This window comes from Monodelphis domestica, chromosome 6 (genome assembly GCF_027887165.1).
Source record: "Monodelphis domestica isolate mMonDom1 chromosome 6, mMonDom1.pri, whole genome shotgun sequence".
Taxonomy (NCBI): domain Eukaryota; kingdom Metazoa; phylum Chordata; class Mammalia; order Didelphimorphia; family Didelphidae; genus Monodelphis; species Monodelphis domestica.
Genome location: NC_077232.1, coordinates 287269967 through 287297801, shown reverse-complemented (window position 1 = coordinate 287297801; position 27835 = coordinate 287269967). Strand labels below are relative to the sequence as shown.

General features: G+C 39.0%; 2 protein-coding genes across 8 annotated transcripts in view; one reads left to right on the top strand and one right to left on the bottom strand.

Annotated features, from left to right (window-relative positions):
- HERC3 (HECT and RLD domain containing E3 ubiquitin protein ligase 3) overlaps nt 1–9341 on the bottom strand; it is a 159138-nt gene extending 149797 nt beyond the window's left edge. Inside the window, exons 1-2 of the mRNA XM_056803314.1 lie at nt 9229–9341; nt 8294–8456 (exon numbers count right to left, since the gene is read on the bottom strand). The gene's annotated coding sequence lies outside the window, so the exon portion shown is untranslated. The remainder of the gene's footprint in view (nt 1–8293; nt 8457–9228) is intronic.
- LOC100024823 (PIGY upstream open reading frame) overlaps nt 7742–27835 on the top strand; it is a 35741-nt gene continuing 15647 nt past the window's right edge. For 2 of the 7 annotated variants that reach the window (XR_008913035.1, XM_056803326.1), the window contains exons 1-3: nt 9446–9559; nt 10008–10073; nt 19942–19986. The gene's annotated coding sequence lies outside the window, so the exon portion shown is untranslated. Of the gene's footprint in view, nt 7876–9445; nt 9560–10007; nt 10074–19941; nt 19987–27835 lie in introns of those variants that run through there. The other 5 variants (XM_056803324.1, XM_001375926.4, XM_056803327.1 and 2 more) reach the window with 4 other exon arrangements.

Below are 27835 nucleotides of genomic sequence, written 5' to 3'. Positions count from 1 at the left end.
AGAGACAGAATCAACAGTTTTCAGAACTCCTCTTCAACAGGCAAAAAAAAAGGTCTAGGAAAATGAGTAAACATCAAAATAAACACCTAATCATAGAAAATTTCTATGGGGACAAAGAACAAGGCATAGATTCAGTAGGGGATGCTTAGATTCAAGCAACCATAAGCAAAACTTCAAATAAAAATGGGAATTGGTCTCAGTCACTAGAAGAACTCAAAAAGGAATTCAAAATCAAATGAGACAGGTAAAAAAATAGGGAAAAGACATGAAAGTAATACAAAAAGAAAGTAGATTAAAAAGCAAAATTGGTCAACTGGAGAAAAAGAGACACAAAAATCCAATGAAGAAAATAAATTTTTAAAAAACAGAATTGATCTACTGGGGGAAAATGGTTAAAAATCCAATTAAATAAGAGTTCCTTGAGAAATAGAATGGATCAAATGGAAAAGGAGAGTCAAAAGGTCACAGAAGAAATTCAGTTTTTAAAAATTAGAATGTGGCAAGTAGGAGCTAATGACTTCATAAGAGATCAAGAAACAATAAAACAGTAAAACAAAATCAAAAGAATGAAAAAAAATAGAAGAAAATATGAACTATCTCATTGAAAAAAACAACTGACCTGGAAAATAGATTCAGGAGAGCTAATTTAAGAATTATTGGACTACTTGAAAATCATGATAAAAAAAAAGTTAAGACATCATGTTACAAGAAATTATCAAAGATAACTATCCTAATATTCTTGAACAAGAGGGTAAAATAGAAATGGAAAGAATCCACAAATCACCTCCTGCAATAAATCTCCAAATGACAACTCCCAGGAATGTTTTAGCTAAGTTCAAGAGCTCCCAGGCCAAGACAAAAATACAGCAAGCAGGCAGAAAGAAACAATTAAGATATCATAGAGCTCCATTCAAGATCTGGCAGCTTCCACAGTGAAGTATTAGAAAGCTTGAAATATTATATTCTGGAAGATTTTCAAGTATTCCTGAAGAAAAGACCAGAATTAAACAGAAAATTTGATGTCCAAATACATAATTCAAGATAAGCATAAAAAGGTAAATAAGAAAGAGAAAAAAATATTAAGGGACTCAATAAAATCTAATTATTTATATTCATATGTGGAAATATAGTTGTAACTTAAATTTTTTTCATTATTTTCATAGTAGTTAGAAGTACATATAGACAGAGGGTATGGTAGTAAACTGTTTAGGACTATGTGCAAAAAATAATCAAGGGGTGAAAAAGAGAATTGCACAAAGAGAAATGAGAAGAGAGAAGTAAAGTGGCATAAGTTATATTACATAAAGTTGTGCAGGGGGAGGGAAAACTATTACAGTGGAGGAGAAGATAAGGATGTGTAGCCTTCCAGACATATAAGCATCTAAGAAATATGATTGATGTATGGATATTGTATTGCCAGGTGCATGGTATGATTCCTGAGCTGGCTCTTGACTTGGCCAAGCTGCCTTTGTCCAGGGCAAACTCATTAACATAGCAAGTGGAGCCAAACTCATTTGCAAAGCACTGGTTAGATTCACACACACCTCATTGTTGTCATCATTACCATTTCAACCAAAGTCAATCATTTATGCTTTGTTACATATTCATTGAATGCCTCCCAATCCACATCTGAATAAAGGCGAGGACTGTTCCTTCTCTTGATTCCTATTCTCCTGCCTGATCACCTTGATTCTCTTTTCCTCATCTTTATCTCGGAATTCTTACTTCCATGTGTTCTCTTATTTCTCATATTTTCCTTTAACTAATTTTCAAAGGAGAATATTATCAGGGGCAAGTGCCGCTCCTCATATCAATTAACTTGTCTGTGTGTCTTGATTTATCACCCACTTTTCTCAGACTCATTTCTCCTTCTCAAGTTAAAATCCACTAAGGAAAAACTTTATGAAGCAACTGCTGGTCGGACTGCTATAGGGTGGTAAAGAGTATTACTTAAACCTTAGTCTCATTGGAATCCACTCAGAGAGGGAAGAATAGTAAAATTCATTGGGGTACAGTATCCTATTTTACCCTACATAGAAGCAGAAGAGGAATAAGAAAGGGAGTGGTGAAGAGGGGAATAATATAAGGGAGGGAGTATGGGGGGGAGAGATTAAAAGCAAAATATTGGTGTGGAGGGGCAGAGTGAAAGATGGAAAGGTAGGATAAAAAGAGGAAAATGATATGGAGGTGAATACACAGATGGTAATCATAACTGTGAATGTAAATGAGGTGAACTCACCCATAAAACAGAAATGGATAGCAGAGTATATAAAAAACTAGAATCCTACCATATGTTGTTTATAAGAAACACATTTGAGGCAAGTAGACACACACAGAGTAAAGGTAAGGGACTAGAGTAGCAATCATGATCCCAGACAAAGCTGAAGAAAAGATATATCTGATTAAAAGAGATAAGGAAAATAATTTCATCTTGGTAAAAGGTAGTATAGACAATGAAGCAATATCAGTACTTAGCATATGTGCACCAAATAGAATACCATATATATTTTTAAAGGAGAATCTAAAGGAGCTTAAGCAGGAAATTGTAAAACTATACTAGTGGGGGACCTCAACTTTCCCCTATCAGTACTAGATAAATATAACCAAAAAATTAAAAAGAAAGGAAGGAAGTAAATAAAATTTTATAAATATTAGATTAAAAAAATATCTAGAGAAAACTGAATAGGGATAAAAAGGAATATACCTTCTTTTCAGCAACACATGGTACATACACAAAATTTTTCCATGTTCTAGGGCATAAAAACTTCACAACCAAATTCAGAAAAGCAGAAATAATAATTATAACTTTTAAGATCATAATGCAATAAAAATTATAATCAATAAGAGTCCATGGAAAGGCAAATTTAAAATTAGTTAGAAACTAAATAATCTAATTCTTTGGAATGGGTTGGTCAGCCAGAGAATGTAAATCATAGAAGCAATTGCTAATTGCATTAGCAAGAATGACAATGAGGAGACAACATTAAAATTTATGGGATAAAGCCAAAGCAGTACACAGGGGAAAATTTATCTCCCTGAATGCTTATATCAATAAAATAGAGAAAAAAGCAGATCAATGAATGGGGCATGCTACTAAAAAACTAGAAAAACAGCAAATTAAAAACCCCCAATTAATTAGAAAAATGTTCCTAATCTAATACTTTTCATTGAAGTTCATTGACTTCCAGGATTTTCATCATTCTACTAAACACCCTTTGAGAGCTAGGAATAATGTTAAATTTAATCAAGGAACTTTAAATATTTTTGGATTCACTTCAGCCAATTTTGTGTATCTTAACTAAAAAGAAAACAAAATAGACCATGGTATAGGCAGGCAAAAACATTTTGCATAATATGAAATATAAATTTAACTTTATTACATGTTTATTCATAGAGAACTGCCTAGATCTATCAGATGAATAGTGAGCAGAATAAGCTAAAAACTCTAGTGTCTAGCACAGTGCCTTACACCGAGTCTCATGATTAGGAAATGAGTATTGATGAGTTACTAAAAGAGTATTAAAACACTCAGATAGTTATAATCTGTGCATTCCCTTAGACCCAGAAATACAATTCATTGCTGGATCTGCTTCCCCAGGAGATCATGGAAAAAGAAAAAGAACCTGTTTGTTCAAAAATATTGATAGCAGCTCTCTTTGTGGTGAGAAAGAACTGGAAATTGAGAGAATGACCATCAAATGAGAAATAGCCAAACAAGAAACCAGGAGCAGGCTAATTTTAATACAACTTGGAAAGAACCACATGGGATAATTGGACAGTGAAATAATCCAGAAATTAGAACCAAGAGAGCACCATAAAAAATAGAACCAAGAGAGCACCATATACAGCTACATATTGAATACTTGAAGAATAAATTGTTGGAGTTGGAGCAAGTTCCTTTTATGACACAAATATGATACTGATTCCTTTGCCAGGAAGAGCAAAAACAGAGAAAAAAAGCTATAGACTATTTTTCCAAAGAATATTGATGCAAAAAATTTAAATAAAATATTAGCAATATATCATGAGGAACATACACTATAACCAGGTGGGTTTTATACTAAGAATGGAGGGATTGTTCAATATTAGGAAAACTATCAGCATAATTGGCCACACCAATAAAAAAACAACAGAAATCATATGATTATAGATGCAGAAAAGGCTTTTAACAAAATACAACATCCCTTTCTATTTTTTAGAAAAGTATTAGAATCAACAAGCATGAACAGGAGTTCTCATATGAAGATTCAAAAATATCTATAGTCACATGAAAAATACTCCAAATTATTATTTTTTAGAGAAATATAAATTAAAACTCTGAGATACCACTTCACAACTATCAGATTGGCTAATATAACAAAAAAAAAAGGAAACTGCTAAATTCTGGAGAGGATATTGGAAAATCAGAACACTAATACAGTGAAAGTATAAGTTGATACAGCTATTCTGGAGAACAATTTGGTGCCATGCCCCAAAGACTATTAAAACTGCACATACCCTTTGACCCAGCAATATTACTATTAGATCTAAATCCCAAAGATATCATAGAGAAAAGAAAAGGACATACTTGTACAAAAATATTTATAACAGCTTTCTTTGACGTTAATGGAAATAGCACAGACATTGAATTTTTCATTGACAGAATATATGCAAAGGAGGTAAATGACATTAAGTTCATTTTCCTTCATGAAGCTTATATAAACACCATTTAACTCAGGATTTATAAACTGATAATTTTTAATCTAATGTGGTCCAGAAAAATGAACAATCCCTTTGCCTTAATAGTCTTTATCAAACATAATTTAAACCAAAATCATTTTTTTACCATACTCCAATTCCTTTAGTAATTTTTCTTGAAGAATTTGCTTACCGCTGTATCTGGATATGTAAAAAGTCCTATTAGAAAGTCTAATTTCAGGTAAGCAGAGATCTGGATTTTTTCTTGCATTCCTAGGTATTAAAAAAACATAGCATTCTATTCCTTCAAAAGGGATATGATCAGTTCCAGAGAGAAAAGCTAAAGGATACACATTAACAAAATTCTTTACTAAATATATAAGTATCAATTACATCATAAAATTAAATGATAGCTGAATAGTAAGATGAATTGGTTTAATTAAGTTATTTGGTTTTTTTTCCTTTAAATCAATCTTGAATTCACTTAATGATGTGCTTAGTACATACATCATAAACTCTTTAAGGGTAGGCAGCATATTTTAGTATCTTTGTATTTCCTTTACTTCTATCAATGCTTAGTACATAGAAAGCACCTGGTAAGCATTCCGTGAACTAAATATGTTTTTCAAATTTGAAGCATTACATTAGATTACCCAGTAAAGGTTTTATGGTATAGCCAGCTGTCAGGTGCCATTACTTTCTTTTCAAGGTTTCCAATACTAAATTGTATAATGCATGTAATGCCAGACTCATCTTCCTGATTTCAAATGTAGCCCCAGATACTTACTAGTTCTATGACCTTAAGCAAGTCACTTAGTTCTGCTTGCCTCAGTTTCCTCATCTATAAAATAAACTGGAGCAGGAAATGGCAAAATGCTCCAACATCTTTGCCAAGAAAACCCCAATTGGGTCACGAAGAGTCCTACATGACTGAAAAATGACTAAACAACAAACAACTGTCAAGTGTTGGAAAGACAATTTCTTCTATAAAGCATATATGAACTTTACCGTGCCAGTGAAACAATGAATAATTGACATTTCCCAACTTCTAAACATCAAGTCCATTCTATAAGTTTATGAAGTTCCATGGCAATAAGAAAGAACAGTGACAATTCTAAACATGCTTGAAATATTGTGTTCCATAGAGCACAGAAACTTTATCTTGAACTGACTCTTGAGCCATCTGAAGCTATTTTTTCTTCTAAATGGCTATTCACTTCTTTCTCACTTATATTGATCTTTAAAACTTTCAAATGTTAAAAATTCATCTCTCTCATTAGTCTAAAATGATCTTAATTGGTTTTAAAAATAAATAACACATTTCTTACTTTGAAAAAAATCCATAAATAAAACTTTACATAGATGCCTACTTCTGCTCTTTTTCTAATATGTTATGTATGACCTCAAATTTATGCCAGCTAAAACCAAATCATAGAAAATATCTCCAAAGGATTATTTTTTGAGAGAGCAAAGAGTCAAATGAACAACTCTACAAGTACAGTTCTTAATAAAAATGTTCACATCACTTTAATAGATCCTACTGAAAATGCATAATTGTATCTCATTTTCAGTAATAAATCAGAGATTTGTTGGAGGTTAGATAGAAGCCACACATGTCATTAGCAGAATAATGGCTGTAGTCCTGAATGTCTGATTCCATGGTCTCTGTGTTAAGCACTGTCAATATATTACCATGAGAAATTTGTTTCATAAACGTAGGTCATGGTTGCACTAATTGGTCATTTGGTAACCTATAAAGGAAGAGAGAAATCAGTCCTTAATTGGAAACCAAATATAGACTATCCACAATATCTAATTATTTTTAGATGAAATAATAAATGTATCCTGTGGGTAGATAAAAGCTAAACCCATTGAAACATACAAAGAATTGAATCGAAGTATGGAAATTTTCCGACACCATGAGCCTGTAAAGACTAAGGATGACTGAATTCAATATTAACAATAGTTGAAGGCTATTAGGAATGTGAGTGCTTATTGGGGAATGGAATGTCAAGGACATAAACAGACTTGTAAAGGCTATATGGAGGCCCTGAGTTCAAATCTGACCTCATTTTTTTATCTGAGTGACTCTGGGCAAGTCACTTAACTCCCATTACCTAACCCTTAACCACTCTTCTGCGTTGGAACCAATACACAGTATTAATTTTAAGATGGAATGTATGGGTTTAAATAAAATAAATATTACTGAGTTCCCTATACTCAACACTTTTTCTCTTCAAGAAGTTGGAAGCAGAACAGGAAAGCACTTTAAAACAAAGGCACTAAAAAAAAAAAGGCACTGAGGTTAAAAGAAATCCTTGGAAACATTTCAGAATCATGGCCAGTCCCCTCTTATATGCCATCATTATGGGCACACTGACTATTCTGGGGAAACCTAGCTTAAAGCTTTGGAACTCTGAAAAGACCTTAAGCAAATGACTTAATGTTAATCTCTCTGTCCCTCAGTTTCCTCATTTGAAAAGGAAAGGATTGGATAAGATCAACTCTATGAGACTACTTTCTGTGATTCTATGACCTTCTGTGGTTCAGTATTCAGTACATTTGACCATTTCTGCCTAATAAAGTCACTGTGACACTTGTATTTGCTCACATATTGTGAGGGCCATCTCTTACATGTGGCATGAGAATGTCTTTGTGTGACTCAAAGGGAGGCAAAATAGATATCTCTAACCTCCCAGAAGACTTTATTCTCTACCAGTAGGAGAAGCAAGAAGGTAGGGGGCCAGAAGCTGCTACTCTATTCTCTTCAGAGATAGGAAGTACCATACTAGAATTATATTAATCTGCTCCTTTAAATATTATTCATCTAAGGCAGTGATGGTGAGCCCATGGAATGGGTGCCAAAGATGGCATGCAGATCACACTATGTGGGCACTTGGCCACCCTCCCTCCCCACCACTACCAACATAAAGTTCATTAGTAGGAGGCAGAGAGACTAGGGCAGAGCTACTCCCCACCCCCCTTTCCATCATACGTGATGATATTTTTTTGCATCATCCACCCCTCCGTCCAGAAGTCCAATTGGAGCACACAGGGGGTAAGGTGGGTGACTCATAGGAGACAGAGCTGGAAGGGAGCAGAGCACTTGCACCACTCCCCTCCCCCTCTCTACACTTGCTAAGGACATTCCTCTTCACCTGTCCCTAATGGGAGTGCTTCTTCCATCCTCTGAGTATGGTAAGGGTGGGGGAGCTAGGCAAACCCAGTATGTGGTGGGAGAGGGGCACAGCACACAGTCTCTGGGGATGAGTGGACATGGGACTCCATCTCTAAAAGGTTCACTATCATGGTCTAGGGGATATAGTTTTCAGGTTCAAGCTAACTTCTTATTGCTGCTTCATTATTGGCAGAAGCAGGTCCCCAGGTTCCAAGGTATCCAAGGATTGACCCTTCCTTTCATCAAATTACAGTTCTACATTGAACATACATAACACTTAGCCAAGAAACTCATTTATCCAAATCAGTAGCAAAACCAGAAATCAGATTAAGTATATATGAGAATATATGCCAGGCAATACAGTGTGAAGGAGCTCTCTGACTGGGAGTGAGGTAACTCAGCTTAAACAAAAGAAAGGGAAAGAATCCTACATCTCACCCAAAAAGAAGTTACTTGATGTCTAGTGTAGCAAGCTGGGAATGGGGACATAATAGAGATAGCCAGCTCTTCTCATGTTGGTTTCTTCCCAGAGTCTTTTCCTTCCACAATCTGAGCTGGGGTTGGCATATTAGATCTTCTCTCTCAGAAGCACCTGAAGGAACTGCAGAATTCAGAGACTTAAAGAGAACGAAGAGACTCACAGAGACTTTCGCCAACTTTACCTCATTTCTAACATAGATATAGAGCATCAATATCCACCAATTAGGAGAGAGACTCATGCCAATGAGACTGTGGTTACATTCCTTCACTGGAATACTTTTTTTTAAACCCTTACCTTTCGTCTTGGAATCAATACTGTGTATTGGTTCCAAGGCAGAAGAGTGGTAAGGGCTAGGCAATGGAGGGTAAGTGACTTGCCCAGGGTAACACAGCTGGGAAGTGTCTGAGGTCAGATTTGAATCTAGGATCTCCCATCTCTAAGCCTGGCTCTCAATCCACTGAGCTACCCAGTTGCCCCCATGGATAGATTCTTTGTAGTCTCTTGCAAATATCAGCTGTGGCATGTCCAAAATCTATAAATATATAGAATAAACACCAACATTAGTAATTTAAAACAGGGAAATAAGGCTGATTTTCCTGACATCCCAGGTAACCAAGCTTCAGTACCACTGAAAATGCAATAAATAAATGTGCATTAACAGTACATGTAGTAGACATGGCACTAGACAGTATCACCTTGAGAGTGTATTCCAGTAATAATGGATGGGACAGAACATGACTATCCATGGGACATAGCAATCAATCAAAAGCATTATAAGCAAAATTAATAAAGCAAAACCTGCAAGCTGCAACAATAATATCAATAGGTCTAACTATAAAGCCCAACTGTAAGGATTAGTATACATAGAAAATAATTATCGACATTGCTATACCTGAATATCACATGAAACATAAATGAACATAACAGCAAAAATTAGGAAAACAAACAATAATTAAACATGCATTAATCCATATGTACAGTAGCAAATATACACAAGGCACAAAAGTGCAAGGAACTTTTAATATGGACAATCTCTAGTATTGTTGCCTAGATACATGTGTAACTCTACCTGTAACATCATAATTTAGCCTAGTGACTAGTCTAATGGGCCTAGATCCTGTTACTAACTGTTGTCTCAGAACCTAGAACAGAGCTAGTAGTGGGTATGGGTTAACTATCAAGATCATAAAGATTCGTGTGTCTATGGCTAACAACCAGCCCAGGTCTCAGTATTTTCAAACTCTGTGGGTTAAATCTGTACCCTAGAAGTCTCTGTAATAGTTTTGGGAAAGAAAGGATTTGCCTCTGGGTTCAGCTCTCCTGCTATACACAGTTTCCTTTTCTGTATGCATCCAGCAATTTCAATACTCATATCTAGGTCAGCAAGTGTTAATACAGCTGGTGAACAATCTCTTTTTCTCAGCCCTTTCCTGTATTAATGTCCATCATTTTCTTCCCCCTGCTAATTAGAAATACCAAGTAACTCTCCTATAGTCAATGGGTGGTTCTAGTGAATAGTTCTGATAGGGCCCCCTCCATTTTGGGGAACGATTTTGAGAACAGGGAAGTTGCCCGGTCTCTCACTTATTTTTATGGGTCAGCTTTATTATAATCAGCTAACATTTAAGTCTCTAGACTTAGATATAAGCAGTATTTTCCTTTTTTTTTCAGACAAACTGAATACTACTGATTGCCTTGCAGATAATTTAGAGCATCTTGCACCCATGGCATAGTGAAGTGAGTACTGGTCTACTTGAATCCCTTTTTCTAAAGTTTGGTAACCAGCATCCATCTGTCCCTTTCTACTTTTCTTAGGTACTGCCACTATGGGTGAAGCAGAAGTGCTTCTAGATTCTGTGATGATGATATTAGTCAGCATTTCTTTAATATGGTTTCTAAGATCTTCCATCATAGACAAAGAGATTCTTCTAGACCTTTCTCTGAATGGTCTGGAATCAGTGATCTGAAGTTTTATTCTGTTGGTAGCACCTTACATGTCCCACTTTCCCAATGATAATACTCTTGTTCTCTATCTGAGTTTCCTATCTTTTCCTTAATAGAATTGGTTGATAGGATATAAACCTATCCTCCCACTCCTGATACTAGTGAGTCTCCAAAGTCAAATACTTCAGAGTGCATCCCAAAGAGTGAACAGTTGCATTTCTTTCTTTTTTTTAAATTATATTTTATTTGATCATTTCTAAGCATTATTCATTAAAGACATAGATCATTTTCTTTTCCTCCCCCCCACCCCCTGTAGCTGACGCGTGATTCCACTGGGTATCACATGTGTTCTTGATTCGAACCCATTGCCATGTTGTTAGTATTTGCATTAGAGTGTTCGTTTAGAGTCTCTCCTCTGTCATGTCCCCTCAACCGCTGTAGTCAGGCAGTTGCTTTTCCTGGGTGTTTATACTCCCACAGTTTGCCCTTTGCTTATGGATAGTGTTTTTTCTCCTAGATCCCTGCAGATTGTTCAGGGACATTACACCGCCACTAATGGAGAAGTCCATTACATTTGATTGTACCATAGTGTATCAGTCTCTGTGTACAATGTTCTCCTGGTTCTGCTCCTCTCGCTCTGCATCACTTCCTGGAGGTTGTTCCAGTTTCCATGGAATTCCTCCACTTTATTATTCCTTTTAGCACAATAGTATTCCATCACCAACATATACCACAATTTGTCCAGCCATTCCCCAATTGAAGGGCATCCCCTCGTTTTCCAGTTTTTGGTCACCACAAAGAGCGCAGCTATGAATATTTTTGTACAAGTCTTTGTGTCCATTATCTCTTTGGGGTACAGACCCAGCAGTGCTATGGCTGGGTCAAAGGGTAGATATTCTTTTGTCGCCCTTTGGGCATAGTTCCAAATTGCCCTCCAGAATGGTTGGATCAGTTCACAACTCCACCAGCAATGAATTAATGTCCCTACTTTGCCACATCCCCTCCAGCATTCGTTACTTTCCTTTGCTGTTATGTTAGCCAATCTGCTAGGTGTGAGGTGATACCTCAGAGTGAACAGTTGCATTTCTGTCATCTTCACTAGAACATCTGTCCTCTACACAGCCTGCATGGATGGTCAAAGTGTGCAAGTTTTGGGTCCCAGCTTGTCACTTGCAGAATCCCATTATAATTTTGAATACGCTAGAATGAGTTCCATTTTGGTGTCAACACTCCAGTGAGTGCTAGCTTCTGGGCATACAAGAGCCAGAGTTTCAATTTTTCTGTTCATACCAACTACTTCCTTGAGATATTTTAAGCTCATCTGGACATATCCCAGGTACAGATATCACTCAAACCATTATGTCCAAGAGCTATTTGTCCAAAACCTGCCGTAAAAAATTTGGGAAATGATGGTAACTTGAGATCTATTATCTTGGACAGTATTGCAGTCCCCATTTTCATATTCTTTTTTTTAAACCCTTACCTTCCATTTTAGAATCAATACTGTGTATTGGTTCTAAGGCAGAAGAGTGGTAAGTACTAGGCAATGGGGGTCAAGCAACTTGCCCAGGGTCACACAGCCAGGAAGTATCTGAGACCAGATTTGAACCTAGGAACTCTCTTCCCTAGACCTGGCTCTCAATCCACTGAGCCACTTAGCTGACCCCTTTACTATCACTTCTACATGGGTCTACTCCCCTTGGACTCCACCCTCAAACATTTGACTTTGCCTCTATGAGGATATCCACTGTCTTTGCAGCCATCCCCTTAAAGCTATTTGTCAGAATTATCATTTTGTCTGGCTTTGGGGCCTTCTGCTGTACTGGGCACACTCTTCCCTGTCCAACCCAAGTCTCCTAAGATTGTTCTTCTGGGGAATGTGGCTCCTGTTCAGAGAAAGTGGACCAGGATATCTATAGATCATAGTGGGTAAGGTCTCTGCCTTTCTTGTAGAGAGAGTTGTGCGTGAATCATCTCTTCTTGGAGTTCATGAGGTAGGTAATGTTAAATTTAATTGTGGTTGGACCTTGAATATTTATATAGGTGGTTGCTAGGGATTTAATTTCTAAAATCCCAAAATGAATTACTAAAATAAATGAAATTTGTGGTAGTTTGTTTACAATAGAGGAAAGATATTAAGGAATGAGAGAGAGAGAGGAAACTCTGGCTTCCTCTGAGTCAGGTAGAAATACTAAGGCCCTAATCAGGGAAAAGAGTCTCAAGACTATGAGCCTTTCTTGGAGGCTTTTCACCTCCAGAAAGGCGGGGTCACTAAATCAGCCTTTCACTCACCAATGGTGACCATCTAAATGGAAAGAAGTCTGTGTGTCTGTCTTCTGGTGTCTGTCTTCCAGTCTCTCCTCCAAGTCAGAGAGCTCTTTCATCTCCTCAAATTGAATATATCTGAATATATATATATATATATATATATATATATATATATATATATATATATATATATATATATATAGCCTCTGGTCCTCTTTTTTAAAGATCTTTGTCTCTTGTGTCACCTCCCCTAAATTTCACATCTACCAATCACAGCAGACACTTTTCTCCAGGACTGCCCAGTGTATAGTTCACACCTTCTTTGGTTAGACTATATCTTTTTGGGTTACTTAACACCTTTTTTGCTTAGTTCACTTTTTGTAGTTACTTAACACCTTTTTGTAGTTAAAATGGGCAGATCTACTTAAAATACCGATTTACTACCTTTTTGGGGATTAAAATCTAAAAATCGATTGTGGATTACAATTCAATCTTCCCAATAAAGGAAGAGCTAAATACCTTCATTATTACAATCAGGAGATTACAATTTAATCTTCACAATAAAGGAAGAGCTAAGTATCTTCATTGTTACAATTATAGATAGTATAGTGGTAGTCTCTCGGTGATTGAGAATGTCTTTGTGAATTATCATCTAATGATGTACCCTCATGTGGCTTTGGAGTCCAAAGGCTGAGGTGCAGAGTTTGTGGCACATGGGGCATGGGACTCCAGTTGTTACGGGAGGTGCGGTTGTGGCCTGGTGTCGGCGTTCATGCGCAGCGGCAAGATGTCGATGTCGTTCATCTTCAAAGGTGGTGGCGGCATGGTTAATGTGGGTTCGCCAGCTGCTTCTGTCAGAGGCAGCGAGTTCTAGTTGCTTTGGTGTAATGCCAGCCCACTTCAAATTTGACTTTAGCTGATCTTTGAATCTTTTCCTTGGTCAGCCTTGTTTCCTGAGCCCAGCTGACAGTTCACCATAGAATACCTGTCTTGGTATTCGCCGTGGGTCCATGCGGATGACGTATCCAGACCATCGTAGTTGGGTTTTGAGGATCATGACTTCGATGCTGGTGGAGTTGGCTCTGTCGAGGACTTCCTGATTGGTGATTCGGTCCTGCCATCGGATCCTCATGATTGACCGGAGAGAGTGTTGGTGGAATTGCTCCAACTGCTTCATGTGCTTCTGGTACAGTGTCCATGTCTCACAACCGTACAGGAGCGAGCTGAGGACCACTGTGTTATACACTTTGAGCTTTGTCACAGTGCTTACACCTCTGTGTTGGAGGACTTTGCAGCGCAGCCGCCTGAGTGCCTGGCTGGCCTTTTGGATCCTGGCATTGATCTCGTGGTCTAGGGACCCGTCGTTGGCGATGGCGCTGCCCAGGTACTTGAAAGTGATGTTAGAAAGCTGCGTGCTGTCGATTGTAATGCACGGCTGGTTCGTTGGCCTCCCTGGTGCAGGTTGGAACAGCACCTCTGTTTTGCTGAAGCTGATAGTCAGGCCAAACAGTTTTGTTGCGATGGAGAACCTGTCCACAATGGTTTGGAGATGATTTTCTTGGTGGGCCATGAGAGCACAGTCATCTGCAAAGAGAGCTTCCAGGATGAGTCTCTCTGTTGTCTCTGTTTTTGCAGTCAGGCGGCGAAGGTCGAATAGTGAGCCATCCAGTTGGTATTTGATATAGACGCCCAGGTCTAGATCCATCACAGCATGTCGTAATACCTGGGTGAAAAATAGGTTGAATAGTACCGGAGCGAGGACACAGCCTTGTTTCACGCCATTGGAGATGTTGAAGCGATCGGAAGTCTCTCCACCAGATAGGACTTCCTCTGTCATGTCAACATGAAAGAGCTGGATCAGTTTGATGAATTTTGCTGGGCAACCAAGCTTGCTGAGGATCACCCACAATGCGTCCCTGTTCACTGTGTTGAATGCCTTTGTCAGGTCTATGAAGACAATGTAGAGACTCAGGTTCTGCTCAAGGCATTTTTCCTGCATTTGCCTCACCGTGAAGACCATGTCGATGGTGCTGTGATCTGGTCGGAAGCCACATTGTGATTCAGGCACGTTCTGCTCTGAAACAGATGACAGGAGTCTGTTGAGTATAACAAGGGCGAGGATCTTTCCAGCAGTGGAGAGTAGTGAGATGCCTCTGTAGTTGTCACAGGCTGCTCGTGCACCTTTGTTCTTGTATAGGGCTACGACTGTCTGACCCCCACTTGATACCCATTGTTACAATTAGGAGAGAGCTAAATCCATTCTTCACAGTAAGTAACCTACCAGTTACTGGTGAATAAATTTATCACATAAAATAAATTCTACCACCTAGAGAGGTAAAAACCTAGGTTTTATTATGATTAAGAGCAGGTTCAGGAGGTAGAAAAGAAAATTCTGAACCCAGACTAGACTTTCTGACAAGTCTTTATAGAGAAAATTCTATCAGAGAGATGGAGAAATTTTTTTTAAACATATAACAATCTTAATTAGGCCTTAAAAGTCGCAAAGATCTAATTAAACCATTTCATTAGCTCATGCTTCCTTCAATTAGGTTGAACAAAATAAGGCAGAACAAATGATAAAACTAAGTTATAGATTTCAACACTGTAAAATCCTCCATTTCAAAACTACAAAGCTACTTTTAAAAGAAGTAATAATGAACTAATTAAGGGAGAAGAATTTACAGGTCACAAAGAAAGCCAAAGGTATGGTGTCAGGGAAATTGCTCCATAAATAGTTAGGTAGGAGTATCCTCCCACAAATAAAATCTTTTGATAGATTTCTAAAGATGCTGTATTTTCTTCTTCCTCTTATGAGATTTCTTATCTAGGGAATATCAAAAGTCTTCCCATGACACAATCATTCCATTAGTCATGTTTTAGCCAGATAAAGTTAATATTAATAGGAAACAAGCTTCAGTTAACCAAATGTTCTAGGAAACATAGCATAATAAAATGGAATAAAAGGAAAATTCAAAATTATCATTTGAGTCAGATTCTTGGATTTAATGAGTCTTTCACTAGGAATGCTTCCTTGGATTAGAAGGGTTACTACCTCTAAGAAATTCCTCATCTTTTGTCAAAGGGTGGACAAGTCTGAAATTCCTAGAAATAATTTCCTACCGTCAATTCCTCTGGCATAATTCCGGAGTCAAAGCCACATAAGAGTCAAAACCACTTAGTTGCCCCTCCCTTAAAGAATGTAAAGGTTTCAATTGAGTCTTTTTTGTTGTTGTTGTTTTTAAACCTTTACCTCCCATCTTAGAATCAATTCTGTGGATTGGTTCTAAGGCAGAAGAGATAAACCGTAAAGTGACTTGCCCAGGGTCACCCATCTCAAGGTATAGCTGTCAATCTAAGGAAGTTCCCTCTCTGCCTATATTCTTAAAATGTTTTTATTCTCAAAGACTGGGTATATTCCTGACATGAGATCGCTATGTTTTTTCATTGCAAAAACAAAACAGTAACCCTTTATTACCTTTGCTCCATGTGTGCCCATGTTAAATCAAAAATATTATGTCAACTTGAAAAAATAAAACAGAACTACCAAAGTAGTAATAATAATGAATCCTTAATCAGGGCAAGGAGATTATAATCTGGGATGAAAGTACAGCAAAAGTCAAGAATTCTGAGGTGGAGCTAGGTGGCTAGTCAGCCTAGAGATGAGAAAGTCTGGATTCAAATTGGAACCAACACACGATATTAATTCTAAGACAGAAGGGAAGGATTTAGAAAGAAGGGCATGAATTCAAGCCATGAAACCAGAACAATAACTTTTTCATGTATCTGCAAATAACAAGTAATGACGCACTCATTAAGCATCCAGACTTTCAAGAAATACACCATGGCAATTACATAGCAAACAAGAGAATGAAGCTAAAGCAGGATACATTTGTTACATTTCTGAAATGATCTTAAACAAAACCAATTCGAGGATCCCACCAGGAGCAAAATTATCTGTGACTCTAGAGAGTTCTATTCTCTATGAAGCAAACTAAAAGCATTTTCTAGAATTGAAAGACAAAAATCACACTTCTGAAATAAAGCTGACCACAGAGACTTGAAACATTCTAGTTGAAACAAGCAGTTTCTGAAGCCTCTGAATATTTACCAGAGGCAATTCCATTAAAGCAATTCTCAGTTTCATTCTGACTATCATTTGGGGTTTTCTTGGCAAAGATACCGCAATATTTTGCCATTTCCTTCTCTGGCTCACTTTACAGGTGAAGACCTGAAATAATGACTTGCCCAGGGTCACACAGCTAGTAAGCATCTGATTTGAACTCACTTTTGACATGGGCATCCTACCCCCCAAACCGAGGCAAACTGTAAGCAGGGAAATTCCTTTACTCCCTTCAGTCCTTGGGACTCCTAACCCAATAACATCTGATAACTTCTATAAGACCCTGAGACAATTATCATCCTTGGACTGTCCTTTAGATTTGAGATGGACGTGGAGGGAGATGCACCTCCAGGCTACCCCTGGATACCATCGGATTGTATCTCAGGCATCCATCTGTCCCCTAAACTGAGGGTCTTCAGGCAGACTCTGGTCAGATGACTAAAGCCCGCCACCAAAAGCCTGAATGTTTACCACTCTAGAATCATGTCCGCACCATGACACAGCATCACGTCCTCACTGTTGTAAAGAGTATATAATCCCTAGAATTGATGGATTCTTGGAGCAGCCTTTCATCTTGCTGTTCCACCTATACTATCCTCCTGGCCAGATTCAACATTACTTTCTAAATCAATAAGTTTCTTCTTTTATTTTTAAGCTAAGTTTTGGAGTCATGCATTCTTGCAAATTGTATCCTTCCCAAACCCCGGGGGTTCAACTTTAGTACCCCACAATATCTTTCACCACCCTGTTATCCAATTCAAAACAAAGGGCTATATAAAAAATCAGAAGGAGACTCAAGATGCACCATAATAAAACAAAACAAAAAAAGAAATCAGTCTGGGAAGAAAGGTTCTCTTTTCTCCAAGTTTCTTTTTCTTCTTTCCTTTCCTTTTCTTTTCTCCTCTTTATTTTTTTTTTACTTACCCTTACTTTTTGTCTTTGTATCAGTCCTAAGACAGAAGAGCAGCAAGGGCTAGGCAATGATGGTTAAGTGACTTGCTCAGAGTCACACAGCTAGGAAATGTCAAATTTGAACCCTAGTCTTCCTCATTCCATGACTAGCTCCCTATCCACTGTGCTACCTAGCTGTTCTTTTCAAAGTTTCTTAAAGAAAAATTATTAGCTTACAAATACAAAATGTAAATCAGTCTGTTTGTAGAAAACAATTTAATTTAGTCAAAATCTGTCATGAAAAGTTTGGGAAATGATAGTAATTTGAGATCCACTGTCCAAGAGAGCACTGCAGTCCGTGTTTTCAATTTTTGCTATCACTATTCCATTTGGACTCCCCCATCAAACATCCAACCTAAAGTTTGTATACGTTTCTACCAGAAAACATCTGGCTCTCATTCCAAGTCAGCAAAATGTCTAAAGGAGCCTAAAACAATGGGTTTATAGAATCTATTAAAAAAAAAGTTTATTTAATCCTTACTTTGGCTCTCTATCCACTGAACCACTACCATACCTTACATAATTTAAAGCTTTCAATTGAGTCTAAAAACAAACAAACAACAACCTTATCTTCCATATTAGAATCACTACAGTTTATTGGTTCTAAGGCAGAAGAGTGGTAAGGCATTAAATGGTTAAATGACTTGCCCAGGGTGACACAGTTAGAAAGTATCTGAGGTCGAATTTGAACCAAAGACCTCTTGTCTTCAGGTCTAGATCTCTCCATTGAGACACCTAGCGGCCCCCTTTCAGTTGAGTCTTTTGGAGGTCATTCAATAAAAGTTTGAAGTTAACTAAAAAAATGTACTTTAAAAGTCCCATTTAGGACACAGTGGACTGGATGATCAAGAAAAAATTAATAAAGAACCACAGAAAGGATTAAAAAAATTATCCTAGGTTTTATAAAAGCCTCTCAAAAGACAGTTTCTTGCAAAATGGGAGATCAGAAATTATATTCCTATGGAAAGAGCTCCCACATGTGGTGAGAGCTGGATTATATAAATGATCATACATTCTATCAAGTTTGTCAAATTGGAGGGCAATAATAAACAAAAGAGAAGAAACTATTTTAAGTAAATGAGAAAATTTAGATGGCTACCAAGGAACATTTTAAAACAATTTTAAAGGTTACTAAATTCTTCCACTAGCCCATAAAATATAGCCCCAAAGTCATAATCATTTGCTTCTTCAAAATCTAGAAAACTTGCATTGTCCTGAATAACAAATATTTTAATCCATTTAAACCATTTTATTTGTTTCAATCAGCAGAATTCTACCTTTTGACCCTACCATCCAACCTACCCTCAGAAATTTCTCTTTTTGTCTCTCTCTGCCAACCATCACTGACGTAGGCTCTTTCACAAAGTGGAGGTCCTAGGAAGAACTTATTAATGGGTGAAGGGTGCGAGCCTTACAGAGAAATATTACAGGGTAATGTTTTAATTCCCAATAAAATTGCAGGCACAGGGAACTCTTAAGAAAAAAGCTACAGCTACAAGGTCAGGCTAGCTTTATTGGCTCAAAGCCACCATAGCTCAAGGGTAGGAGTATTACAGTCAAATAAGATTATGTGTTCCAGGGAAATCTGGAAAAATCCCATCGACTGCTTTGGGGTCCAGGTTTGGTTGAAACAGTCTGATCAAGATCCAGTCGGCAGTTGCCCCTTTTCAAGCTTAGCTTTGTTGGCTTGGAAAAACACAGAAGTAGTCAGAAAAACCAAATCTTTAATCAGGAACAAGACAGGTCTTTAATATTCAGCCATCACACAGAGTCCAGTGCTAAATAGCAGAGTCAAAACTCTGGGGCTCTGAGGACAGTGCCTATAAGAGCATCACAGGGCTAGATGATTCTCCAAAGAACAATAGAACTTGGGCACTTATACCTTGCGGGGAAGTAAGTACAGCAAACATATGCTGACAGTTAACAAGCAGGCTTAGGAAAGAGGCTGTAGCCAGAGGCTGGGGTATCAGGGAGTGGCTTAACTTACAAAGAATACAAAATGATGGTTCCTGCCAGTGCTGGTCTTCTTTGGAAAAGGATCTCTGATACCATGGGGGAAACTTCTAATAGGAAAAGGGTGATTGAGGATTTGAGCTTTCTATTACTCCTATTCAGGATGCTTAGAGATCCCTTGTTCCGTCTAAGATAAAGCCAGTTTGGGGCTCCCAAGAGAAACGGGCAAATTTGGGACTTCCAGAATTCACATGGCCAGTTTATTGTCACAAAGCATTGTTGTTGTATTAAGGTTTCATATGGAAGCTTGAGCAAAAAATCCAGCTGATTATTATAGTCAGTATTCCTTTTATTTTCACCACCCTCCAGGGCAAGGGGATCCCAGGTACTATGTGAAGTTCTAAAGTAAGTCAGGTGAGGCATGGTTTTATTTATTTATTTTTTAATTTTATTTAGTCAATTTAGAACATTATTCCTTGGTTACAAGAATCACATTCTTTCCCTACCTCTCTCCCCTCCCTCCACCCTTTCCACTGGGTTTTACATGTGTCTTTGATCAGAACCTATTTCCATGTTGTTGATGTTTGCACTCGGATGATCATTTAGAGGCTACATCCCCAATCATATGCCCTCAACCCATGTAATCAAGCTATTGTTTTTCTTCAATGTTTCTACTCCCACAGTTCTTCCTCTGAATGTGGATAGTGTTCTTTCTCATAAATCCCACCGAATTGTCCTGGATCATTGCATTGCTGCTAGTAGAGAAGTCCATTACATTTGATTGTGCCACAGTGTATTATCTGTTTACAACGTTCTCCTGGTTCTGCTCCTTTCGCTCTGCATCACTTCCTGGAGGTTGTTCCAGTCTCCATGGAATTCCTCCACTTTATTATTCCTTTGAGCACAATAGTATTCCATCACCAACATATACCACAACTTGTTCAGCCATTCCCCAATTGAAGGGATTTTCCAATTTTTTGCCACCACAAAGGGCACAGCTATGAATATTCTTATACAAGTCTTTTTCCTTATTATCTCTTTGGGGTACAAACCCAGCAGTGCTATGGCTGGATCAAAGGGCAGACAGTCTTTTAGTGCCCTTTGGGCATAGTTCCAGATTGCCCTCCAGAATGGCTGGATCAATTCACAACTCCACCAGCAGTGCATTAATGTCCCGACTTGAGGCATAGTTTTAAAATGTAGAAACTGGGCGGAAGAAGGGTTCAGAAAGGGAATGAAGTCTGGTTGGGGATAATCCACAAAAGAGATTTCCAGAAGATTTCACCAATGGAAAGTTATTCAGAATTCCTCAATGGGTGGTGGGTGTGGGTGGAGAAAATCCTTATTGTCCCTTGTTTTAAAAGCGAGGCAGCTTCTCAGGAGAGATCTCTAAAGGGACATAAATTTGTTATTATTCCACTAGTGAGGCTCCCTGGGAGGTGGACATACTGACTGGCAGACTGGGGAATCCTGAAGGGGTACAGATGAATCCTGGCATCAGCATTGACACTGGGACAGACTGCATGAAAAAGGGCAGCCTCTTCCCTTCTCCCCCACACCCTGCTAACCTCCACATTCCAGCCATATATGCAGGGGCCTGATACCTTGGGACAGCTCTACCCAAGGATGAATCTATATGGGCAATGATTCCACCCAATCATAAGCCCCCATCCCCACCCCTATCTAAGTACTCCCTTATTCACATCCCCCTCAATCAACTCCCTTAACCTCTCTCTAAAGTTCCCCAACTCTTCCAGTGCTTTGTGGAAAGTCTGTTCCATAAGTGACAGCCTAGATTTCATCTTAAACCTTTCTTCCCCCTCTACCCCCCTTCTCCCTCCATGTTCTTGCACACTAAGACCTAGCTCCCTCCTGATGACACTGCTTCCTGGTTAGCCTTTCCAAGGCTGGTTTCGCTTTCACTAGGTTGCAATGCAGCTGACTGGAAGCTGATCTGGTTCAGATCCCAGGGCTAGGAATAGCAGGAGGACGATCTCAACCAGTTAAAAGAGGACAGTTGAAATCAGTTTTGTTTTTTTTTTAAAGCTTACACCTGAAGTTATTGGGATCAGACCTTATCACTCCCCAGCTATTCTGTAAAACAAATTGTCTCCCAGGTGCATTTCCCTGGCCTTTCTAGCCTTTTCTAAAGACGTTCTGTTATGCAAGCGGATTTATGTAATAGCTCTGGGAGCCTTTACCTTTTAGGAGACTCCTTCTGCATAGAAATGTCCCCTTGCCCCACTGCCTGCAGCCTGGTGCTGTGTGGCAACTCTAAATTGCACCACCACCTCCCCCGCCTTGATTAAAGACCTCTGGCTGTGGTACTTTGGCAGTTCTCTTTCATTCAAATTGACAACTCATTCCCCCAGACTAGTTGGTTGTGTAGAAGCAGTTGGAATATTCCTGGCTCCCAAAGACCACTTCCAAGCCCTCCTGTACCATGATCACTCAGCAACTCCTCCTTCTTTAAGTTTCATTCAATACATATTTATCACTGAATCGAATTTCTCGTAGTCACTGTCTATAGAATCTTTGGACACTCCTTCCTTCCTCCACAGGTTCAGCACCTGGTTTACAGATTTGGTCCTTTCCCAACCTCCCCCCCCCAAACTAGGGAACTTGAACAAACATATTGATACTCCCTCAACTTCCTCAACCTCCCGGTTCTTCAACTTACTGAATTCTCTTGACCTACTTTTCTATCACCATGGTTACACACAGAGATGCCATCTTGCCATCACCTACCTTATCCCTGTTCATGAACTCTGAAATTCCTTTATCTGATCATAATCTATTGTCACTATGTTATGGGGTTCAGATGTGTACCCCTGGAGTTCAGGAAGGATACCTTTTGCAAGAATGCAAGACTCCAAAACTTGGCTTAAAAACAAAAAGAGAAATTTATTAATTTTTAGAAAGTTCTGTTGAGAATGGCCAGGAGGATAGTACAGGTGGAACAGCAAGATGGGGAGCAGTTCCTGGGAGGACAGCATGAATGGAAAGGCTGTCCCCCAGAGGACATCAGTTCTGGGGATTTTATACTCTTTACAACAGATGCTGTGTCATGGTGTGGACTTGACCTAGAGTGCTAGTCACTCCAGCATTTGGTGGGGTGGGGTGGTCATCTGACTGGGGTCTGCCTGGAGGCATCTTTATGCCTTAACAAACAGGTTCCTTAACAAACAGGTATCTTGAGATGTAGCCTGATAGGATCGAGGTGTAGCCTGGAGGTGCATCTCTCTGTCCATAATAGTTTGCCTGATTTTCTGGGGGTTCAATGCCCATGTTAACTACTCATATCTCAATGAATTGCCATTACTTTTAGGACTTCTCTAACTGACCTCCACCATACCCAGGAAGCTCATTATTGGAATATGGTCATCATTGGTCCCATCTCTGCCTCCATGATTGGAGGGTGAGACCATGCATCTCCATTTAAGGAGAGAGCTCAGCTTAGTCATTTCTCTATTTCTCACCTGGCCGAACTTATCATATCCTTATGTCAGGTACCTCCCTCTGTACCCACTTTCTCCCTTCCCAGTGTTTAAGGACAGCTAGTAGGTACTTAATAAATGTTTACTGATTGACTGATCCTGCTGCCCCATTGCCTTATACTCCAAGCCCTGGTCCTCACCATGACTTTCCATCTCTCAAGACTTTAGTTCTTTTCCAGGTCATCCCCACTGCTAGGACTATACCATGTACCCCTGCCCAATTTGAACCCCTGGTAAATCAATTCAACTCTACATTGTCCTCTTGAGTTCATTGCCCCTTTATCCTATAGACAATCTTGCCCTTCCAAACTCCAACCTTGAATTACTCACACCATCTGCTGCTTCCCTACTCATTTGCTACTGAACAAAGCTGGAGAAAAAGCCCAAACTGTGATCACTACATCAATAATTAGGTCTATAAGTTTATTTTACATAAACTCAAATGAGCCCTTCCCCAAACTATTTTTATGCTTCCTAAATTGATTCATAATCCTAATCACAGTAGCTTTTGCAAAAATGTTCTTCCCTCCTTAAACTTCCCACAACTCACTCCTCCCCTCAGATGAGAACTTTAATGTTTCACTTAAAAAAACTGAAGTAATTCACTGAAAACTCCTTCCTCCTCCTCTTATTTCACTCAGATATCTTCTGCCATTATTTCCTCCTTCACCTTGTACATATGAAGAAATGGCTTTTTCCTTCCCTCCTCATTGCACAAGTGATCCCATTTTATTTCATCTCCAACTGATTGTCTCTTCTATCATTTTTACTCTCACTAATCTTCAATCACTCCTGTGTGGGATGAAATAAAATGACCACCCACCAAATTATCATTATAAGCCTGGAGTCAGAGAGGGGATAGTATAAGATGCAGTCTTTATTCTTCCTCATAAGAAAGGGGTCTCCTAATGCATGAGTGTGTTTTATAGATTCCTAACACAAGACCCCCACTCCCTCTGTCCTATACCCCAGGGTCTGAGGGTGAAAGTCTACCCAATTAGAAAACAAGTTACATAGCATGAGATTCATCACAAGCTTGGGGATGGGGAGAAGGATGGTCATGTCTTTTGGAGGGACTCCTCTGGCTCAGAGGAGATAAGGAGGTGGGATAGTCTAATGGCTTTTTTCTTGAGATAAGAGGCCTCCTAACTCACTGGGCCTGTGGCAGTAATGAAATGTTCTTGAGGTCTTATTCTGAAACCCTAAACATTCTTTCATTCCCTAATGGCGTCTAGGATGGAAGTCCACCCTGAGAAGAACAAATTAATTCTTTTCTCTATCTATCTTTATCTCTATCTATCTCTATCTACTTAATAACTAATTATAAAATTCAAATATAGTCTCCAGAGGATTTTAATCATAACACTTTCCTGTTATTGTTACAAGAGTCCCAGTGCCCTCCTTCTTACCCAAGCTTACAACCTAGTTGCCATCTTCATCTCTTCACTCTCATTACTCTCCCCCTTCCCTACCCACCCCACTCAGTTCTATACACAGCCAAGGGAACTCACACCACAAGTACTACAGAGTCAGGGTGGTTTTTATCTTCTCACACTGGGCTTGGTGTCTATTTTGGGCATCTTGCTCTATACATTCCCTGGGTATGCTCCTCTCCTTAATTTAACTTGACTCTATAGCTAGACTCTCTGAATCTGCTCTCTTCTAAGAATGATGTTTCTTTTGGGGCCATTTGCTCTATTATATAAGACATGATTACCCAATGGGGGAAGACCGAGTTTATCTCTAGAAATTCTTTCCCTGTACCCTGATATTATCTGAAAGTATACAAGGGGAGAAGTGAAGAGATTCTTTCTCAAGGGCTTTTTCCTCCATAACCAGCTCTTTTCTATATCCCCAAGATTCTCTTTTCAGAGCTGGCAGGTTTTCTTGACAAAAATACTAGAGTGGTTTTCCATTTCCTTCTTCAATAAAAGACAAGGAAAGACTACTTTATGTTTCACACCCTTTATAATCTGTGAATAAATCACTCTGGTTCGAGTCCATTAGATTTTTGAACCCTTTATAAGATAAACTTATAACCACTTAAATTTTGAAAGGTACACAACTTTGATATATCTAGTTATCTTTAACTAGCCCTTATATGCTACAGTTTCACTTCCTATACAGATATTATTGTCTTTGTTTTACAAATGAAGAAACTAAGGCTCAGAGAGGTAAATTATTTTATTATGGGAGAGCTAGAGATTAATCTGGGTCAGGAAGGGTGCTCCCTCAAGATTGACAGGCTCAGATGTTTATCTTTAAAAATGGAGACATTTATTAAGTTGAATGCAAGTTGAATAATTGGATTGAATGGCTGGGAGGCAGGTGCAGGTAAACCACTGCCTTCCCTAAGAGATGGGGTTCAAGATTCTTATACCTTTCTGAGGGAACAGAGACTATGTGACCAGAAACTGGGTGGGGAGGTTGTGCTATATGGTTGTGAGGTGCCTCTCAGTGACCTCGAATACAAAGGAGGGGGAGTTATCAGTTGGGGGGATGAAGTGATATCTGAAATGCAAATGAATGCTTATCAAAAGCAAACTGGAGTACCCCAAAGAGATAATAAGGAAAAAGACAGGTACAAAAATATTCATAGCTGTGCTCTTTGTGGTGGCCAAAAATTGGAAAATGAGGGGATGCCCTTCAATTGGAGAATGACTGAACAAATTGTGGCATATGTTGGTGATGGAATACTATTGTGCTCAAAGGAATAATAAAGTGGAGGAATTCCATGGAGACTGGAACAACCTCCAGGAAGTGATGCAGAGCGAGAGGAGCAGAACCAGGAAAACATTGTACATATAGACTGATACACTGTGGTACAATCGAACGTAATGGACTTCTCCATTAGTAGCAATGCAGTGATCCTGAACAACTTGGAGGAACCTATGAGAAAAACCACTATCTACATCAACACTGAAGAAAAACAACTGCTTGAATACATGGGTTGAAGGGATATGGCTGGGTATGTAGACTCTAAATGAACATCCTAGTACAAATAACAACATGGAAATAGGTTCTGATCAAGGACACAAGTAATACCCAATGAAAATTGCAGTCGGCTGTGGGAAGGGTGGGTGGAGGAGAGGGAGGGAAATAATGTGATTATTGTAACCAAGCAATAATGTTCTAAATTGACTAAATAAACTTATTCAAATGGAGGGAAAAAAGAAAAGCAAACTGGAAGGTGCATAACTGTGCTTATCGAAAAGCTAGGGGAAAGGCTAACAAAATGTCAGCTTCCTTTAGCCAAACTGCAAGAGTGCAGAAATGGGGAGTTCCTCACATACTCTTTGACCTGAGGTTCCTCTGGATACTTGGGGTACCAGGGGAAACCTCACACCCCCATCTCAATTTGACCCATTATCTCATGACTAGACTATTGCAGGAATCTTCTAATTGGTCTCCCTGACTCAATTTTATTCATTCTCCAGTCAATCTTCCATATGGCTGTTGTTGAATGTAGCAGCTGATCACCAGCTGATCCTGTTTAACCATGAACCAACTTTCCGGTCTATATTGTTCTTTCCCAGAGCAAAGCCTTGCCGGAAGTCGAAGAGGACTCTCCTAGGTACCCTGGCCTCTTATCCACCTTTCCCAGGCTACTGACCTTTGATTACCATGTAAAACAATTTTATAGGTCCCTTCTTAACAGCTGTACCTCCTAAAAGCATTAAATAATGCATGCCCTTCCCCCCCATTCCAGGTGGATTCCTCTAGTACCAGGGTACTGAGAGAGACCCCAGATTATAATCTCCTTTATTGATTAAAGATCTTTTATTATTATACTTTGGGAGTTCTGTTTTATTCGAGTTGACACTACCAGAGTGATTTTTCTGAAGCACAGATCTGACCATGCCATTTCCCCACTCAACAAACCCAAGTGGTTCCTTTATTACCTCTAGTGGTAAACTAACTCCCCCTCATCCACTTAAAGCTCTTTATAACCTAGTTTTTCCTACCTACCTTTCCAGTCTGGTTTATTCACCTTCTTGCATTCTACAGTCAAGTCAACCTGGAAGCCATGCCCCTTCCATTCTGCACTTGCTTGCTATTTGCTTGACTGATTGCCCAGTCAGGGAGGAATCCAGTCCAGGCTTTTCCGGGCTCCAGGTGCTTGGCTTTATTGTCTTCAAGACACAGTTTTGGATTCAGATTGAAAGAGCTACTTAAATGTCCTTCTGGTTAGTGAAATAAGGCCATGCTAGCTAGTAATTGTTACCAGTCCTACCCCCCATGGTAGCAGCACAAAGCTTGAGAATCTCCTTGTGCCTTTGTTTATGACAATACATACTAATAATAACTGCTCCAATATACTGACACATTGTCTTCCAAGAATCCCCGGATGGACTGTTAATCAGAGTATTAAAACAACCCAAAAGGCAGAGAATGATTGAATTGATGCTGAATTGGTCTTGCCACTTTCTCCTGAATTAGTTAAAGAGGACCATAAAGTGCCTTTGCAATTACCCAAGCCTCTGGCTATCTCTCTTTTCCAAGCTTTTGTGAATTCAAGTAACCAGGCTTTTGTCCCTCCCCCTTCCCCTCCTCTTCCCAAAACTCGATTTAAGCACCCCCTTTTCAGTAGTTCAGTGGAGGTCCCAATGCTACAGCTCTGTGGTTTGTAAGGTTATGATCTCCTCACCCCATCCAAGTGTATTAGTAGTTGTGTTTTTCAGGTTGACAATATAACAATAGAATCGACTTGATAGTGACATGGGCACTGTACCCCAGAAACCCAGGCGAGCTATTGCCAAGGAAAC